The sequence below is a fragment of the Lissotriton vulgaris genome, chromosome 4_1 (assembly GCF_964263255.1).
Source record: "Lissotriton vulgaris chromosome 4_1, aLisVul1.2, whole genome shotgun sequence".
Lineage (NCBI taxonomy): Eukaryota > Metazoa > Chordata > Amphibia > Caudata > Salamandridae > Lissotriton > Lissotriton vulgaris.
In genome coordinates this window covers 1,650,262,779-1,650,283,861 of record NC_141691.1, presented here as the reverse complement: position 1 = coordinate 1,650,283,861, position 21,083 = coordinate 1,650,262,779, and positions in this window count along the sequence as shown.

The following is a 21,083-nucleotide window of genomic DNA, read 5'->3' as shown; positions in this document are numbered from 1 at the left end:
CACAAAAATAAAAGAAATTACCCCAACTCACCCCCCCTCACTAACCAAACCAATGTTCAAGAATCCAAAAGTCTCCTTTCCCAAAAACCCAATTCCCACCCCCCCAACTGTCTTTAAAAAAGGGGCAAGGGACAGTCACTTCCTCCGGTGGCGTAGTGTGGATAGCTGGTGCTGCACGTCCTGAAGCTCTTTGCGGAGGTCCCGGAGCTGACGCTGATGTTTTTCGCCCAACCGCTCCAGGTAGTCCACTCGCTTTCGGAGGCGGCGCACACGTGCCATCCAGGCTCTGGGAGGGGGGCAGCTGTTGTTTTTGGTGCTGTGCGGCGGCGGCGGGAGGCTGTCGGGCCACGGCTCCATTTGGCTGGAGGCTTGTGGCTGGTGGACCCATGGGAAGTGGAGGAGAATGTACTGGTTGATGTGTCCTCATGCTCCCGAGCCCACAACTGCCGATACTTGGCACAAATAGCCTCCAGCTTACGGACTCTGGCCCGGACAGCCATCTCTGGCGGGTGAGCTTTTTTGGAGTAGCATCCATGAAGAATTAAAGAAAAATACTGTAGCCAATAGTCTTTAACATAAAGTCGAAATAATTCAACGGAAAGTTGACACTCAGTAACACCAGCAAGTAGCACACACAGTATAACATTTTGGCATGTATCTTTACGCCGTCTTTGTAAGCCTGTGATATTACTGGGAGTTTCAGGAATTCCACTAGCAGCACTCAGGGTGGACTCACTACTACATACATAGTCAGAGAGTACTAAAAAGGCTTTTCTTACGTTTTTTCTCTTGTGTTGCAAAAGAAATTACTGGTACATAATGGCAGCTCACTCAGCTTTCACCCAAGAAATACAGACACAGGCCATGATGATGCAGACTCGCAGTAAATTAAGCATGACATGCAGGTGGGGATAGGAATGTCTTACTTTTCTATGGGGGTGGCACTGCCACTGGCCATACTTCATGCACTCAGCGTCTGCTCTACTACATCATACACCTCAGCTATCGATGAGGATAAAGAAGATAACATCCAGGCTTCCAAAGTACGTCTATAATTCTACTTAATGTCTCAAATGTACCAACATTTATTTTTTGTCAACAACCAATGTCTTCTTATCTTGAATTGCATTCAACAAAACCATTCTTTACAGTCATAAATATTAAGACTCGCTCGTCCTTCGTTTCATCCTTCTTTAACTTTTCGTTCTTCACATCCCTAAACTACATCTGATATGACTTGGCTACACAATAAAAATTTGCCAGCTGAGTTGAAGTGAAATAGAGGGGGCCATTGGTTACCCGAGAAGTACCGCAGCTAATGCTATTATAAGTCAAGGTTGACTGTCTTCTCCGTGATAGCCCAAAAAGTAGTTCTAAATTAGTAACTGTTCTTAACAGTACAGTCTACTTATACTAGTGTACTGTGTACTACTGTACAGTACATCATACACTCCTTTGCGAGCCTACTCAAAAACATTTCAATGAGTAAGGAGTATAATAACTTACCACCGTCCGCCGCTGCTGAGTCTTCCCCCCCCAGCTCCTCCTGTTGGCGCCGCTGCATCCAGAGTGGACCCCTCCGCACTGTTGGACCCGGCACTGGTGTTCATCTGTGCTGCATCAGATGTTGTGACGTCTAGGAAAAACATGTCATATTTTCAGATGCCATACACAACCCCCTATTTTGTCTCGTAATGGAAGAAAATGTTACATAACACATTTTTTATCACTGGGATTGAAAAAAAGTAACGGTTTTGGGAAGGAAGTGTTAACCTTTTATATGCTTATTCCATTAAATGCTACACTTCTTCTTATGACAACTGATGAATGCATGCTTAACGTGCACCATTTTTCTCATTACAGAAAGAAGATTCCATTGCCCTTCTGCCAGACGATTCACCAACTACTAGTAAGTCATCACCAGCAGTACTTTAAGCACTTTAAAGAAGGTGGGGGCTCCCGCACAGGTATTCTAATAATTTCATGTGTCTGTTAACTATTATTAAGTTTGAGTCATAGTAATTTCATTAATGGGAATGTTGTTTAAACTTTAACATCATCTTCATCCATCACCATTGCTCGCTCCGAATACTACGCTATTAAAAATAAAGAAATAATGTTTTCTTAATTGAAAATAAAACTTTAAAACTAACAAACACTGTGTGGTTTTTGTTCACGAGTGAGTGAGCGGAAGGGTTTGAACTACTGCACTTGGCAGTAATGTTTCAGTGACTCAGATAGGCCGGGACTCGGTGGTAGTCTTCTTCTGTTCTTCTGGGTCATAAAATCATTGGTCAGACACATTAGATAGTCCATCAGGGGATTGGGGGTTTAACTTCTGTTCGGACTGAGCTATGTCGAAAGTCGAACTGCACCTATCATCAACAATGTCCTATTTCTCTTGTCCATACTTCTTTGTGTGCAGAATAGCCCCTGAAACACTAGCGGTATGGGGTGTGCTCCTCTCAAATCAAAAAGGCAGCTGCTACCTTTTACTTGGTGTAAACAATGACATTTTGTTGTTGGAAATTGCCAAAGCACTTACATTAAGAAGACTGGAATAGACAGCAAGGGCAACCCAGAGGACTGCACTCAGTGCCTTGAGCTATTGCTGGATCAGAGTTTTGTTTCACACCGTTTGCCGACTGGGCAAGCTTAGCTACCTACACAGACCGACTCATAATCGTAAATAGTAGTAGCACAGAGAGTGATGGTAGAGGTAGGATCAGAATGTAGAAAGTAGTCTACATTAGAAGAAGATCAAAGACTATTTTGTAAAACATAGAATTATTAGGAACCAGTTTGTAATGCATAGGAGCTGTAGACGTTAGGAAAGTATAAGTATTAATATAACAATAAAACAACTTACTGGGCCAGCAGAAGAGCCTGCAAGGGACTGATCCTGTCCACCTTCTTCCACCGGAGTCTCAGTGGCCGCCGGCGCCTTGCCCTTGGGAGGTTCTGGTGAACATGAAATAAAGAAACACAACATGGATGATTGTTTTTTGGGAAATATTTGATTTCTTTGAACACAATCTAAAATTATGTCGGAGAAACAAATTAACAACAATTGCATCTGATTTGGTCAACTAGGAGGATAGTAGTACAGTATTGCAGGATTCGCAGACTGTCTAATAGGAAAGTTATGTAATTCACTAACTACACCAACAACAAAAAGATTCTACTATGACTGCCATCACTCAGCAGCAAGAGACATTGCGTGACAGACACAGTCCCTCATCATGATTGCAGATCACTAACAAATGTCCTATAACAAGTAATAAATAATATACTCAATGTATCAATCCACCACTATCTCTTCAAAGTGGTAGCAGCAGGAGTACAAAGAAGGACTAGACTTGAGTCTACTGTCCCTACCATTACGCAGTAATGCTCTCAAATGAGTAAAAAGTTGCAAACAAGTAAGCATAGTAGCAACGCCAATAACCAGGCGAACACCTGCAATGACAGAAGCTGTTTAAAGATTAATTTACCTGCAATGTAATCGAATCAGCAGCATTCGTACTCTTCAGGAAAAAATAGATTAGCAATATAACAGAGCAAAAGAAAAAAAAGTAGATATTAAATAGCTACTTGCCAAGGCCAGGGATCTCCAATCCTAGCAGGTCGAGCATGTCATGCTCCCGGTCCAGGATGTCAGTCCACCGGTGGGTCGCTTGCTGGTAGGTGCGCTGGACCCCAGACTCCTTCCACATGCCCCGGCACACCTTCTCCCACAGCTGGCGACGCTCCTGGAGGCCGTAACCATAAGCAATCCGCCCACCTGCTGCCACGGTCTTAGGGAGGTAGACTTGGACAAAAACCATCTAGGCGGCCACCTCCACCACAGAGAAGATCTCCCTGGCCTGGACTTGCTCCCCCCTCAAACGCCGGCAAGGGAGCAGGGTACGGAGTGCTGGGCCCTTCCCCTTGCCCTTGTCGGCTCCCTTTGCCATGGTCCTGGGCTCAAGAAAAAGAAAGGAAGAATAGGGGCGAAAAAAATAAGAGAGAGAGCGAAAGAAATAAAGTAGGTACTAAAGTAACAAAAAGTTAAAAAAAACACAAAATATAGATGTAGGAAATTGTAGAGATAGATAATAAGCAAAAAAAAGCAAAAAAAGTTTAGAAAAACATAGGTTTACAAAGATGTTAGGTGGATAGAAAGGTAGCATGCCCAAAAACCATAGCAATGAATGAAAAACAAGATGGCCGCGCCCATAGAGGACCACGTGGGTAAGTTTGCGCAATATTTTCCCCGCGAGCACGCGAAAACACAGGAGAACTCGTAATAGCGCGCCGCACACAACGCAAGATTGCCAATAGCGCCCGGAACTGGAAATACTCAATGCGCACAAGATGGCCACGCCCATGTACGACGGCATGGGTAACTTTGCGGTCGGTGCGGAACAAGTGGCTTGCGAAGACGCAAAAAACCCAGCGAACACGCAAAAAAAACAATCCACTAATTTGCACTAATTTGGGGATTGCGAGTTCGATTTAGCGCGAGTCTCGCGAAATTGCAGAAAAGCGAATTTTGCAAAACTGAAAGCACTTAGCAGGTGCAAAAGTTCAAGCTAATTTGTAACCATTCCCTGTAGTGCTTCCTGAGGGGCCCCTCCAAAGTTTAGTTGCCTACTTGCAACTATTCTCTGACCCTGCTCTGACCCTCAAAGCAGGGTCAGAGATTAGTTACAAGTTTGGCACAATGCTCCTGTAAAAAAAATTTAACTGCAACAGGAAGCACTTACAGCTAAGGAAGCAGGTGCCAGACTTGAAGCTCAAATTCAGTGACACATTAACCAGCCCCAAATTAATTCATCTCAGTTGAGGCTGGGCAGGTGTGCTTTCCCCCCATAATCTACAATGGTGAACCAGAGGGTGCTGCTATGAACCAGAGGGTGGCAGTGCTGAACCAGAGGGTGGCAGTGATGAACCAGAGGGTGGCAGTGATGAACCACATGGTGGCAGTGGTGATCCTGAGGGTGGCAGTGGCGAATCAGAGGGTGGCAGTAATGAACCAGAGGATGGCAGTGATGAACCAGAGGGTGGCAGTCATGAACCAGAGGGTGGCAGTGGTGAACCAGAGGGTGGCAGTGGTGAACCAGAGGGTGCTGTGATGAACCAGAGGGTGGCACTGGTGAACCAGAGGGTGCTGTGATGAACCAGAGGGGTACAGTGAGGATCCAGAGGGTGGCAGTGGCAAACCAGAAGGTGGCAGTGATGAACCAGAGGGTGGCAGTGATGATCCAGAGGTTGGCAGTGGCAAACCAGAGGGTGGTAGTAATGAATCAGAGGGTGGCAGTGATGAACCAGAGGGTGGCAGTCTTGAACCAGAGGGTGGCAGTGGTGAACCAGAGGGTGCTGTGATGATCCAGAGGGTGGTAGTGGTGAACCAGAGGGTGGTAGTGGTGGTCCAGAGGGTGACAGTGGTGAACCAGAGAGTGACAGTGGTGAATCAGAGAGTGGCAGTGGTGAACCAGAGGGTGCTGTGATGAACCAGAGGGTGGCAGTGGTGAACCAGAGGGTGATAGTGATGAACCAGAGGGTGGCAGTGGTGAACCAGAGGGTGGTTACGGAGATGGATTGTGGTGATATGTGAGACTCATGTATATATGCAGCGCTATATTAGTTTTATTCACGTTCGTTTTGCTTGGGATCCTATAACTGGGGGAGTACTTTCCACACCAGGGATAGGAACCAAGAGGATTGAATACCATACCTTTGACCACAGTGGGAACACAATCAGTGGATTTAAGACATGGTGATGGGACAAGAAATCACCGGCATGTGTAGTATTACCATACTATTTCTGTTTTTTTGTGTTCCTTATTTAGTTTATGTTCTCCTACAATATTGGGAGTTCTTTCCACATGTGACTAGAGGGGCCAGGATCTAGTTAGACTGGCTCGTGTTTTTTGTGGCATACCAACCGAAATACGGCGGGACCATAAGAGGTACTGCGAGCGACATCAGTCCTGAAGAAGTCCGGGGTGACCTGTGCAGGCACAGTAAGTCGGTCGAAACATGTTGACACTAGCAGTACCAGGAGGGGTGCTTTGAGAAACCTCACTTTCTCTTCTAGACAATACCCATCCTTTTTCCTTTTAATCCTGGTGGGGAACCTTGGAATAAAGTTTGTGTGGGTATCCTCAAACCAGTTTTAAATCACATCCTCATTAACTGCACTTTATGTTGATTCACTAGTTCCAGTCACTTGGTGATATGCACTGTTCTATCACTCTGTATGTTATGTGTTGAGTCCTGTGGTCTTACGTTTTGCTTTGTGTGTTTTATTATTTTCACCCCTCCCTTATGCTCCGCCCGAGTGTGGCTACACCAGGGCGTATTGTAAGCAGGCCCAATGATGAAGCATGTCACATACTTAAAAAATCTTGAGTCATGCAACGAAGAGCAAATCACTGCGTTGCATTACTCTGCACAAGGAAGGCATTCCATGGGCATTGCCTTGTTGTTCCCATGCAACAAATATGTTTTTTATTGCATTTCCAGATTTACCAAACCTGGTAAACATGGGAATGCGGCAAAAAGATACATCTCCCAGGAGAGGCTTAATAGGGAGAAATATGTTTATTTCTTCTTGTTCTTTCCTCATTCTAGGTGTGCTGCATTCTGCCTCTCAGGATTGTTTCTGTGCAGGAAGGTGCCACTTTCTGCACAAAAACAATCCTACCTCCAGCACAGGCACCCTTGCACCATGGTACATGGTGCCTGCATTGGCACTTGCCTGCCAAAACGGCAAGAGGGCAAGGGAAAAGGATAGGAATGCGCTGTATTGGATAAATATAGAGCATTCCTATCCTTTCACTGTGATCCAGGGCAGCGCAACAAGGTAACTTGGCCCTAAATGCACAGCTCAAACGCTCTCTCTTGATGTACCAGGTGACTTCACAAATGGCATAAATTATCTTATTAGTGACAAAAGCGATACTACCATACCAGTAACATTATGGTTTCCCGGACTATGGAAACAACATGAGATCTTTGTGTATGCTTTCTAATTGAAAAATGTGATGTAAAGTACTATTATTTAGTTATACAAATCTGTAGAAGTCATAAGCTTTGCATTTTGTGTATGAGTTATGGTTTGCCTTGCAGGTGTGTGAGCTATGTTTTTGGAGCAAACCATAACAGAGGAATTTTGAAGGGGTAGTGGGTTCTGTTTTATTTCATGACTGATCTTTAGTTTTGGTTTCTTAAGTGAATTTCATATTTATTTTTGAACCTGCATTAATGTGTTATGTCCAAACCTAACCATATCTTCACAGTAAATATTTTTAGATGGAAAGGAAAAAGAGTTTACTGGTGGTTGTGTGGACAGGTGTGGTGGACTTGTAGGGGGGGTTGTGATGACTGATAACAGTGCTCCATCATATTCTATCCTACCACCATTATGCAGAACCTTCAGCTTTATGGAGCAGAAGGTTACTGCAGAGCTGGACCACAGATCAGACCCTGTGCAAACCCACCTTATGAATAACCAGTGGTGGCTCCTCCATAGGGGCATGGGGACGTCTCCCCACTGCTTTCTCGCAGTGCGAGAATCAGAGACATAACATGTTAAAACTACCATTTTATTCTTCTCGCACTGCGAGGAAGCAGAAGTGCCTGGTTGTACAGTCCTACCCAAGGACAGGGGGGACTGGCTTACCCACTGTTGTGTGCCCTGACTGCTTTGGTCGGCCTGGGGCCAACCAAAATGGTCATGTGCACTTTCCCTTTTCTCTATCTAGGCTGCATGAAGCCTACATAGAGATAAGGGCCTCTGATTTGGCTCCCGGCTGGGGGGCTGTTCACCTGCACCGCACCAATCACAACTCTGCCATTGCAGCATTGTGATTGGTGGAGGGGAGGGAGGCTGTCTGTGGGTGGCAGCTTTCTGAGGACTGAGGAGGGCTGCGGCAGCAGGAAACCACAGGACCAAGGGAAAGGTAGGTTTTCATTTTATTTTATTACTGTCCCGCTCCCCCATCCCCCCACACACCCACTCAACCCTCCCTCCCTCCACCCACCCGTCATGCTGGTCGTGACTGACACTCAGTCTGAGTGAATACTTCTGCACTGCTCGGATTCAGAGGCCAACTGCGCGCACACTGCAGACTCTCGGCACTGCACTCCCTCAGAAACTGTTCCTTTTGCACTGTGAGGTCTGTGAGCATACGCGCTCCCCCGGAGACCGGAATTGTGCACACTGCAGAGATGTGGCTACGGATGAGCACAGCAGCACATGCATATGCTCACATTCGCACAGACTGCACCTGAAGAGGCAGGAGCTCAGGAGAGGAGAGGAGCCCTGTGGCGTTTTATTTAAGCTACAGCCGACTCACTCTGCTGCTGGGGACTTGACCTGAGCGCTGCAGTCTTAGCTGCCAGAGGGTGCTGTCGGCGGAGCCCTGGCAGCATTTCTGTGAGCTTGGTTTCCACTTTTTAAATTGTGATTTTTTTCCTGGAAATGTTGACTTTTCCACGTCTTGGTGTTATCGTCACTGCAGCATGAAATGCCATGTGGTGTTAGTACTTGGATCCTAACTACCCGGGTGATGATTGTTATCAAAATGCCCTGAAGTCAAACCAAAGCAGTAATTATTTACTTAGTTAATTAGAGTTTCCAGAACACTTAATCTCCTCTCTTGGTAATACATTTGAGAATCCAGTGCCTTCTAGGATCTGTAAATAGTAACTGTGATCCCAAATTAACTAAAGTATTCAATGTGGCGCAAAAGGCAAAGCAAATATTTTTTGAGAGCAAAGGTATTTTTTTGCCAAAGTTGACGAGACAACAGCACCAAATGCCTTTGCATCACAGAGTTCTAAACCCCCTATAATCAGGGCCACTGGAATTATGCGGCAGGAGACCACATTTTGCAACAAGAAAAGACATACAATGCGGCATAATGCAGCACATTTGTTGATATAATTACTTCATTGTTATCTTATTTTTACACATGCTAATAGTGTCTTGGCAAAGAGTTCACCTCATTGGTACCGGTTTAACAACCAAATACAAAAAAAAGCAACTTAAAGATGACCAGTTAACCTTTGTGGATGGCATTCCACTGTGTGTGCTTGTGAATATATCAAGGCCCTCTGAAAACTGAGTCAAGGAATTCCTAGGACAGGGAAAATAACAGTGTAAGTAAATATAATTCCTAGGCAATTATTAAATGAAGCTAACACTACTTCATGGACGGCTCACAAAAAACTAACCACACAATATCTAAAAAAATACAGTATATTTTTATTGTATATAGTATATACCTCGTACAATGTTAACAAGGGGATTATTATAACAATACATCAGAGACTTCAGTAAAAAAGTTAAAAATAAAAAAATACAAAATACAATAATAATCATTACAGTCGTATTCAGGGCCACTGGTATTATGCGGCAGGAGACCACATTTTGCAACAAGAAAAGACATACAATGCGGCATAATGCAGCACATTTGTTGATATAATTACTTCATTTTTATGTTACTTTTACACATGCTAATAGTGTCTTGGCAAAGAGTTCACCTCATTGGTACCAGTTTAACAACCAAATAAAAAAATAAGCAGCTTAAAGATGACCAGTTAATCTTTGTGGATGGCATTCCACTGTCTGTGAACATGATTCCACATTTTTAGTAATTATTGATCCGTTTGAGCTAGAGACATCATTTATTAAAGCAGAAGATTATGTAGCAAATGATGAAGTATATGGCAAATCCGGCAAATCCGTAATCATGTAAACGAAAACCATGGCAGTAGAATCGCATATTTCCAGTGTTCCTGCTCTTAAGGTATTCAAAGGGGGCATAATGCGGCAGGAACAGGCCAAACATTATAATGGTCCAATGCAAAGCCAGATTTGCTAAAGTAGAGTGACCTTTGCTGTAAGACCTAGTACAAAGTTAAACCACTTGCAAATAGTGGGAATGCAGAATATGTTGTAATTTTCCACGTATAACATGCCACAGCTGCAAAATTACACATTGAAGTGACTTAACCATAGCCTGTTGTGACTGTGTATACATTTTTTGTAGTGGGCCTACCTTGTGTATAAATCTGACAAGCTTCACGCACTGTGGTGCAATGCCTAAAGTGGAATTTCCTGCATGCGTAGCCAATGAAACTCATCAGTGTGTAACTCCCTGTAAATATGGTGATTCATATTGTCCCCCATTTGCCCAATGTTGCACTGCAGATAATCATGCATAAGTGCATGAATTTTAGTTAATTTTGGCCTAGGTACCGATCAACATGAGTGGCTTAGCAACTACAGTAATTGTGAAAAGCATTCCCCTGGACTCACTCTTTTTTCGAAATTTCATGGTACCACAATAGCTTATTTTGAAGGAAAAAATATGAAATACAAAATTTGACTGACACCAGACACCTCTGTCCTGTGCATAGCTGACGAATGGCCCGGTATCATTTGTGGAACTTTTAGCTAGCCTTGCATTTCAAACCTTGGGCCCCTGAATTCCATGTTTTTTAGTTTAATTTTGAACATTTTAACACCTTGCGTGCGGTGCCGATTCTCCCCTGGTGCTGAACATTCCAATCACGGGTGTGGTCATGACAGAACGGTTCCGTCATGAGCACAGCGCGACTGATGCTCATGACGGTACCATTCCGTCATGAGCATCGAAGGGGTGAAATGTGGGCTCAAAAAATCCAATATGCAAAGTTCTAATGGCTAAAAAGCCAAGACCAGCTGAAAGAGTCATGCATACTGAGCCCCACGCTGTTTAATTTATATAAAATGTGTATGAATTAACTAGTTCAATGAATAGCATCTATAAATATGTGATTGTGACCTTTAGTACAAACCATCACTTGTGAAAGAATAGCACACAGTGACACAGATGGACAGAGCATGTGGTAGACCGGCATCTGATATGCATCCAATTAGACTGACAGTTTTGCCAGTCACTGTCTTTGTTAGAACAGATTCACAATTGCTTTATTAACCTTCCCGCTATCTCAAATTTGCTTGAAAATGCACCATTTGCCCCCTCTTTTTTCAAAATGTTATCGGAGGGAGAGCCCCCACCGAACGCCTCGCAGGAGGTTCGGGTTCGCTCGCAACAATGCAGTACTGCTATTGTTTTACGCCTCACTACTTTCAAATGTCACCAGCCGCAACTGTGAAGAACCACTGTTCCACCTAGCCTTTGGTCATGTGTAATGGTGTTTTTTTCCAAAGGCAGCCAAACTCCCATGCAGCCAACCACTAGATGCACCTGCAGTTTACACATTAGCCCAATTCTGTAATCTCAACTTTCACCCAAATGTATCAAACAGAACTGTCTCTAATAGCATATCATAGCTTAACTTTTCTCCACCATGTCAAACTCACATGAAACCTGGGTTCCCTGCACTAGTTTTCACTCGACATAGTAAGAGTAAACTAAACATCTAAACTCCAGATAACATTTTTGCAGATTGTTAAGTGTGCCTAAGTTATTACCAAGTGAACACTTTTTGCCCACCGACATAAACCATGCACCCCATTGATGGAATTGCACGAATCTCAACATATCAGCATTACATTAAATATGACAGTTGTCTGTCGAATTGATTGCAGATCTATTAAATGTCACCGTCATACCACCCCTCTGAATCTCTGCCCTTCTTATTGGAAAACATTGAAAGCATGCACTGGGCTTAACTTGCTAAGAGGCTTCATAAGTATTCCTATAAAAATACTTATGTTGGCTACAAATGAATACCTATTTGAACCACCTCCCAAACTATGCCCTCACTAGACATATTTGATTGAATTGAAAATATCATGAATAAGTTAAAAGTGATAAATGCCTGCTAAGTGTTGTGCAGATCAATGAAAGTGCACCAAAGGTATTAGTAACCGAACGCTCTTTTGACCACACCATTAATTTTTGCATGAAAGCTGAGTCTCCTACACTGGGACCAATTTACAAAAAGCCTGTCAAATTTCATGTAGATTCGTTAAAGAACACTAAAGTTATTAGGACATAACAATGTTTTTGCCCAGTTTAACCAGTTCCCCAAACTTTATGGATCTGCACAAAACTTACCATACCCACAGAAAGCTAAGCATACTCAGTGTTTGCCATATGTCACTACTATTAGCAAACAAACGCTTTTTTGATTCCTCCATTTTTACAGTGCCTCCTCTTGATGGATCTTAACATGTTTTGAAATGGCAAGAGTAAACTAACTATGCTAAGTATCTATCAAATGTTATGGGAATGCTGCAAACAGCACTAAAAGTATAGGCAAGTGAAAAAAACATTAGTTGTATGGTTACAATATCTCAGATTTGTAGCTCTTTGACGCCCACCAAACACATTTTTCAAACACTAATAGCTCAAAAAGTAGAAAATGGAGTCATATCAAACTAAGCACACTATTGGGGACTGTTCTAAATTAATGCCAGGTTTGGCGTAATTCTGCTCTGTGCTGTAGCAGAGGACATGTTTCATTCGCAGCCGGCGTTAGCTCTGTTGGCGCTCAGTGTGAGAATCATTTTTGGCGCACCAACCCACATGACCACCTCCTCGGATTCTTTCATAAACACCAGGGTGCAAAAGTGCCTCATATCTCTCCATAGCCTCTCTCTCACATACATTTCATTTATTTTAAAGCACTACCTTAGGCTAGCTTTAGTAATAGGCATGTATACCTACCCAAACAAATACTTTTCAGCAACATTAGGAATATATAAGGAAAGACTGGGGGGAAAAACAGAACGTCCTATACTATTTTATGCAGTTTGCATGCAGCTCTTTTGTAGCATATGAACTTAATTGTGAGTGCCAGATAGCTCAGAGGTCACGAGAAACTTTCTCGAATTCACAAGAAGGGATTTGTTTCTGACAACCGCATAAACATGACAACTTTGTTTCCCCAAGAATAAATGTATCTTCAGAGTCATGGAAACAATAGATAGATATTTTACTCAGTCAATCGTGCATGCTTCGTTTCATCAGAGGTGCAGAGAATTAGAGAGACGGGTGTTTTCAATAAAAAGATTTATTGAACAGTCTTCTTTCTCATGCAAGTAAAGTGAACTGCTACAATTGTAAGACAAGCTGTAAAGTATAATGCATACAGCGAGAAGAGCATTATAAAATAATACTGCAAAAGCGTTGTATGATTTCTAAACCATAGATAAATACATACATAAATAACAAAGGCTAAAAGTACTCAACTGGTAGTTCTAAAATACGCCTACCCCAACGTACCTAACCTAAGTCTAGTACGATGGAAGAAGTAAGTGTGGTGTAGTATAGGTTTAGTTTTTCTTTGCCAAGAATCTATCCAAGATTTCTCTTAGGGTCTAATCAGCTCCGTACCTTAGTTTTAGAATGAAGGAGGTCTGGTATCTTTGTCTCGGGACTCGATTTCCTAACACCCCGCGAGGGGAGCTTGGAAACACTGGAGCAGGATTCTCAGCGAGAGAAAGGGCAGCTTCTCGATCAGTGCTCGATCAGTGCATCAGCTGGAGGGTCGGCTTCCTTCGGCACTTGCTGTGGCGAGCTGTATCGGGCAAGTAGATAGTCGAGCTGCTCCGAACCACTGTGTGTTTGCTAGGGCAAGTGTAGGCATATTTATACTTGGAAGGTCCCTGGTTTGATGTAAAGTTGGGCATAATAACATCATCAAAGAACCCCAGGGGAATGGTAGATCTTTGAAAGCTCCATGAATTCTTGGACAAATCAATATTCAAGCAAGAGGATGTCCCTGACTGCTTAAGATTTCCAAGAAATTGTTTTGGCTTTTTGGAACGAGTGGAGGTAGCAATGCCTGTTTTTGAACTGCATGGGCTATGTCTAAATACGGTTATGATTTCTATGTCTATATAAGGGAAATGTGAATTGTACCTATGTAAGGGCATGAATCGGGAAATTTTGCTCGGATCCCAAAACGCCATAGAACACCCACTCCACTTTATTATGTTCTACATTACTAAATTCTAAGCATTTAAAACATATCTAAAGCATGATGTGTAAAACCCCACCCAAAATACAAAATGCTTTCGAAATTGTTGTACACGAAAATGAGCATTTGTGCTGTACGCATTTTAAAAGCAATGTTTTCATTTAAAGCATATAGTATGACATTGGAAATGTTATCTGAATGAATCATAAAAGTACATTTAGGAAATGGCTCTTAAGTACAGAAGAAAAATCGAGACCGTTCCATGACAGAATATATACATTGTTTTGGTTGTGGACAAGGTCAAATATTGTCTTTTGGAAGTATTCAAAGAATTATTGTTCTCTATGAATAGTTCTACTTTAAGCAGATTACTTTGTGCCCAAAAAAAGTTCAAAGTTGGAAAAAGTCAAATCTCTAAATAAATAGAGTTCTAAAGTTGGAAGTTTTGTGAAGTCGAATACAGAGTCCCATAGAATGCTGTGTGCTAACTTCAAAAGTCATTCTCGTTGTTTGGAGAAAATGTCAAATCTTCTAAGCTGGTAAAGAATTTGTCTACTACAGTAGGTGAAAGTTGGACCACTTTGCTAAGTAAACCGATTGCACAAAAATGTGAAGCATCGCCGTCAGCGTTAGCCGCTTTAGCAATATTCGAAGGTGATGGAGATAGTACCTGTGTGCCTGTCGATCCATGTATCTCACCACCAGCAGATTGCGTCTGTGAGACCTCAACGGATGGCGTCATCAGGATTGATAGCCGCTGGGGACAACACAATGCATGGGCCGCTACTGAACCAAGCAAAGTATCAACGTCTGTTGGCAGTGCTGATGGAAGTGTTAGACAGATGTCCAACACGTTCTTGTCCACATAGCAGGCATCGTAGAACAGGTTAGATGCAATCTTGCCAGATTGGTCGGAATGAAAGAAACCATGTGGTATTCAGATCTCTTAAACGAGCCAAGCCCAGAATCTGTATCATGCGCTCACGACACTTCATTGCCACATCGGAGCAGAAGGAACGAAAATAGTATTCCTGCTACGAGTCCCAAAATGAGAGGCAGGCCGCCGAACACAGAGTGCACAAAGTTTTGGAAATATGCCGAGGACTGCTTCAAAAGGCGCTAACAGTCCCGAAAATACTGTCTTAAATACATGTAAAATACCACTGGTAGCAGACATGTTTAAGATACGACCTAACATTTCAGGGCAGTTTGTTGATAAAAGGGCATGTATCTCTGCAGAGGACCTTGCAACTTGTAGTTCATACGTATCTTTGGACGAGGTCAGTGCAAACTTTTTTGTAAAAGAATGGCTTTCAATCTGCTTAAAGTATCAATTCGTACAGAAGAGATGTTCAGTGAAGGCCATATTGGCGACTCCCCGTCTGTCTTAGTTTCAGTAAAACAATACTTGCATACAATAAGTGACCCTGGCTGACACAGTTACAAGATAGGCTATTCCTGGCAACATTCCACAGCAGCTGTGATTATTCAACATAATATAGTTTCCATTAGAAAGCTGCCTGAAAATGTGAATCTATCACTGCAGCTGGAGAACCATGAAGGTGGCAGGATAAGTTGGTTGAAGAACCGTCACAGGCTCCGTGTAAGTTAATACCCTGACATAAAAGTGTACGCTTAGTGTGCCTTTGCAGTTTGTACCACTAAGAAATACTTCTTTTTCCCCACTCCAACATCTGTGTGTATATGGTAATTCCCAGGTTTATTTGATGTATTCTTTACCCAACCTTTCATATACGCCAGCTGGTATATGTTTCAAACAATATCGAAAGTGGAAAATTGTGACAGGCAGAGTGATTGTCCCATGTATTAGCCATTCTTTTGCACCTTTTTCCGAAACAGTTAATGGTAATCTTTCCAGTTTTTCAATGCTCACCATTGTACAGTCTGCTCCTCTTTGTGCCAAAGTGATTTGTTTATCTGTAAGGTTAAATACAGAAAACAATGACATGATGTTGATTAGACGCCATGGCACATATCCAAAATGAAGATTTTGTAACGTCCAGCCTAAAAGCATTATAGAACGCAAGTGTGACTGTCCATGCTGTAGCATGAACAAGTCCTGTTCCATTATGTCTATAGCAGAGGATGCTATGCTGTCAAAAGAATAAATTCTGGATGACAGAGTCGTTAACCCATTGTCAACTACAGAGAGAGCTTTCTGTAAATTAATAAGCTCCATTTCTCGTATTCATTCTGCAGTCTCTGCGTGTGACACTTTCCAAGTTTCATTATAAATGGCATATATACCAGCGTATATAAATCGTTTACAATGCAGTTTTGCAGGACTTTGTAAGAAGTCCCTTAAATCAACGCCATCTTTAAGTAAATATAAGTGTTGTTTTACCTCTGTTAGTGTGGATTTTTGTAGCCAATCTAGGCACAGTTTTCTTACACTGTATGTTGTTATTATCCCTGGATGTTGTCTACAGACATAGCTTGGGTCTGGCCTACTTAGTGTAAAACCTTGTGTCTTATTCAGGAATCTATCTTGACAGTTGTTTGTGTCTGTGGGCCAGATTAACCATTTCTTCCAATCAGGATCAGTTCTGTTTTTAATTAAAATAGTTTTTACGTCGCCCCCTCTTTCTGTGGTGCTCTTACTATCAGGTGTAAGTGTAGGTATGGACGGTTTGTCTTTTATCTTGTCTAGATCAAGACAGGATGTCTGTTGCACAGTGTCGTTCAAAAACATTATTTGTTCAGGGATAATGCAGGCTCGAAATAAAGCTTCTAATCCCTGCACTTGGATGTATGTCATGACAACGCGGCCTTTACACCGTGCTACCATTACAACGCATCCATCACAACGCAAGTCGTTACAACGACTTGCGCTGTAGGCGCTGGATTTAGGAATAGTATAATTTACTACTCCAACTCCAGCCTATGTAACACAAGGGAAGGTGTTGGAATAGTAAATCATACTATTCCTTAGTATAGAGGGTCATCCAGCGCAAGTCGCTGTAATGACTTGCGTTGTGATGGATGCGTCGTAATGGTAGCGCGGTATAAAGCCTGCGTTGTAATGGTTGTCCCCCCACACAGTCTTTTGTGCCCCAGACAGTTTTTGTATCAATGTTGTCGCTCCAAAAGCCAAAATCAAATGAGGACAGCTGGGCATAAAAGGCTACTGAATAAATTTGCTTACTATTAGTCAACATACCTTCCATTCCTGTCTTATTAACATTTTTAAAGTAAAAGGTTTCTGCATTTGAGACATTAAAACCGGAGAAGTATGGAAATTGTTCATAGAATGTTTTTGAACTGCCTTTTGGTGGCGAAGGACAATGTTCTCATTGATTGAAAGTATAAACATTTCTAGGGTTTGCAGATTTGTGGAAATAATGATGAGCATAGTGATTATAACAGTATATTTGTTCATATCTGATGAACCTTCTAAGTAGATGTAGATGTAGATGTCCATTTATACCGCGCTAGCAATCGCTCCAGGGAGCATCTCGGCGCCATTAAAGGGTCAACCAGATGAAAAAAGTTGCCTTACTGCTTAGGGAGACTAGGACCGGAGTCATACTAGTGCTCTGGCCATTGAGTCTGGAAGGTTGTAAATCCAGGTTTTCAGATGTTTACGGAAATCAGATTCCTTGTCCAGGGCTCTTAATGGGGGGGGGAGCGCATTCCATGCCTTGGCACCCAATACCGCTAAGGATTTACCCCCGCGGGTCTTGAGTCTGAAACCTGGAATGGTCAAGAGATTAGCATTTGAAGATCGTAGTGTGCGGTTTGGACAGTATTTGACAAATTTTTTTCTCAGGTACATTGGGCCTGAATTATGCACTGCGCGAAAGGTGATTGTCAATACTTTGTGGAGGACCCTTTTGGTTATAGGCAGCCAATGTAGTACATTGAGGGCTTTAGTTGCTGAAGATTTTCTTGGCCATTTCAGAACAAGCCTTGCCGCCGCATGCTGTACCATCTGGAGTTTGTGGGTAACTACCTTGTTGGTACCAGCGTACAGGCTGTTGCAGTAGTCAATGCGGGATGTGACTAATGCAATCGTGACAGTTTTCCTAGCTTCGAGGGGCAGTAGGTCAAAAAACTTTCTGAGCATTTTTATTACCCCGAAGCAGGTGCCTGCCACTTTTGCCGCCTGATGTTTGAAAGATAAGTCGGCGTCAAACTGTACCCCAAGGTTACGAGCCGAGGAGGTGGTGTGAGGTGGTATTTCCGCATTCTCGGGCCACCACAGTCTGGGGATGAATTCGTTGTTTGGGCCTATGGGCATGATCTCAGTCTTGCCTGTGTTACATTTTAAGTGGTTTTTTCGCATCCACTCAAAGGTGGCCGTCAAGCAACACTTAAGTTTTTCTTCCCAGACCTGGTTTTCTTTGTCCATAACCAGGATCAGCTGAGTATCGTCGGCATATGCTATTACATCTATGCCGTAGGACGATATCAGCTGTATCAGGGGTGCAGTATAGACATTAAACAATGTCGGGCTCAGACTGGAACCTTGAGGTACTCCCGTTGCCAGTGGCTTCTCACTGGAACGATAATCCCCCAAGGTCACCACTTGTCGCCTGTCACTAAGAAAGTTTTTTATCCACTCTAAGGCAATACCTTTGATGCCAGATGTTATTAGCCGGTCTATTAAGATAGCATGTGAGACCGTGTCGAAAGCCGCCGACAGATCTAATAGTATCAAGACGGCCTTCTTGCCTTGGTCTAAAGCTGAGCGGATGGTTTCAGTAGTGAACAGGAGAGCCGATTCGGTGGAATGCTGAGTCCTAAAGCCAGCTTGATTAGGGTGCCATGCCTCATTCTCTTCCAAGAAGTGGGTCAGCTGTTTGTTCACTGTGGACTCAGTGATTTTGCACAATGCTGGGAGTAGTGAAATCGGACGTAGATTAGATAGTGTGGTGGGGTCGGGGAGTTGTTTTTTTTGTAGAGGTTTTACAGCTGCCAATTTCCACTCAGGGGGGACGTAAGCAGTGGACAGAGAGTTATTGACGATAGTGTTTATGTCTAAGTTTACAATATCGGCAATAAGATGAAGGAGTCCTATGGGGCATGGGTCGAACGGTGATCCTGACTTAGTAGCTAGGATAGCCCGTTTTGACTCCTCGAGGCTGATTGTACGGAACGCCGTAAGCTGAGGGACTTCCTGCCTAATATTTTCGTCCTCATGAGTGTGTTCGAGGGTGGGAACCTCAAAGTCCTTCGTCAGACCCTTAACCTTTCCCTCAAAAAAGTCTGCGATGGAATCACAAAGTGATTGTGAGGGAGGGATGTCCTGCAAGAGACATTTAGGTTTACTGAAGTCTTTAACAATATTAAAGATTGTTTTCTGTTTACTATTAGCTGTTGCTATAGCTGATGTATAGTACTTTGTTTTGGCTTGTTTGATTAGTGCGTGGTATGCTTTCTTGGTCTTTTTATATTTACAGCGTTCTATGCTTAGGTAATTTTTCCGCCAGCTACGTTCGGCCCGTCTAAGTTCCCCCTGTTTATTTTTGAGCTCTAGATCAAACCAGGGGGCGGATCTCTTTTTATTTCCGGGTTTACGCTTGCGTCTACCCTGTCCAGTCATGTTTTTTAGTTCCGTCATCCATTCCCTAAAGGTGTTTAAATTTGGGGGTCCTATTGACTTAGGTTTGCACTCTGTGGCTATGGATAATAATTCGGGGTGCTTCATGGTGGCTTTCCAGTCCTCTTGTGTGGGCTGATTATTTTTACCAATATGCTTATTGTTGACATTTGATTCTGGTATGATTGAGAAAGATATCAGTACGTGGTCAGTCCATGTTTGGGGTTTCAGCAGACCTATTGATAAGGTATCTGAGTTGGTGGCAATACAATCGATCGTGTGTCCCGCCTCATGGGTGGCTGGGGTATCACATATTTTAAGACCCAGCACTTCCATGGTTTCCCTAAAGGAGGCAGTGGATGCCTCAGTTATGGACTCCAGATGAATGTTCACATCCCCCAGCAGGGTAAAGTTTGAGTATCTGAGTATCAATGGACTTAACGCTTCTCCCAGGCTTCCCAAAAAATCAGTACTAGTGCCGGGAGGGCGGTAGATGAGGGCCCCAGAGAAAGAGAAGTTGTCGTGGATTTTAAGACTGAAACCCATCCCTTCCGCATCCTTTATGTCATGGAGTTCTGTCATTACACACCCAATGATATCTCTGTGTATAATGGCCACTCCCCCCCCCCGTTGCTCGTTACCTCTGTCCACCCTCTGGATGCTATACCCTGAAGGTAGGGCATGTACCAGATCAGGAGTGCACCAGGGTTTAAGCCAAGTCTCAGTAATAAAGAGACAATCTAGGTTATCATCTATAAGGAGGTCATGTATGTGCAGAGCATGTTTCGGTAAGGACCTGGCATTAATTAAACCCGCCTTTATAGTATTCATGTTTTGTAAATTTTGCAGACATCTCTAAGTCTTACATCATATTATTAACAGTCTCAAAGTCCCAATCATCAGAAAATGTGTTGGGTGAAACAAAGTCACTCAAGTAAACCTTGAATTTATGTGGAATCTTCAACAGCTCTGCAGGGCCAAAGATGTCATAATCAGTTCTGTCCCATGCTATACCACCCGGTATAGGAATGGCTGTGATGTTCACTGATGTCAAGTCTCTTTGTTCACGATGAGATGATTTGTGTGGCTTGAGGAGCAAGTTGATGTTCTTACTTGCTATGTCCATTTTACTATATCTTCCATTTATCAGCATTCCCAAAACTAATACAAGAATTAGCCAAAGTAGGAGAAAAAGTACGCCTAGCAGAATCCAAAGTTCAACCCATGGTGAAACCAGATGAGTTTTTTCAAGTTGCTGAAAAAGTTCTGTTACTTGTTTTTTGAACGTTTTATTTGCTGGCGTCGTTTAAGGCTCACTGGAATCCTCAGAAAACGTATTAAAGTTAATGAAAAAGCCAGAAGCAGTTCTGTCAATAGTTGGTATTGCATCAGGATTACTTGAAATCACTGGAGCTACTGGATCCCTTGTCATATTAGTATAGTCAGATGCAATATCATTGTAGATAGGTGTTTCTTGATGAACTGTTATTTGAGTTTCAAGAGGCACAAGTTCCATAGCTTTATTGCTTAGTCCTTCTTTTTGCACTGCAGATTCCTCAAAGGTGATGAGTCTCTCAGTTTGAACCTCTTG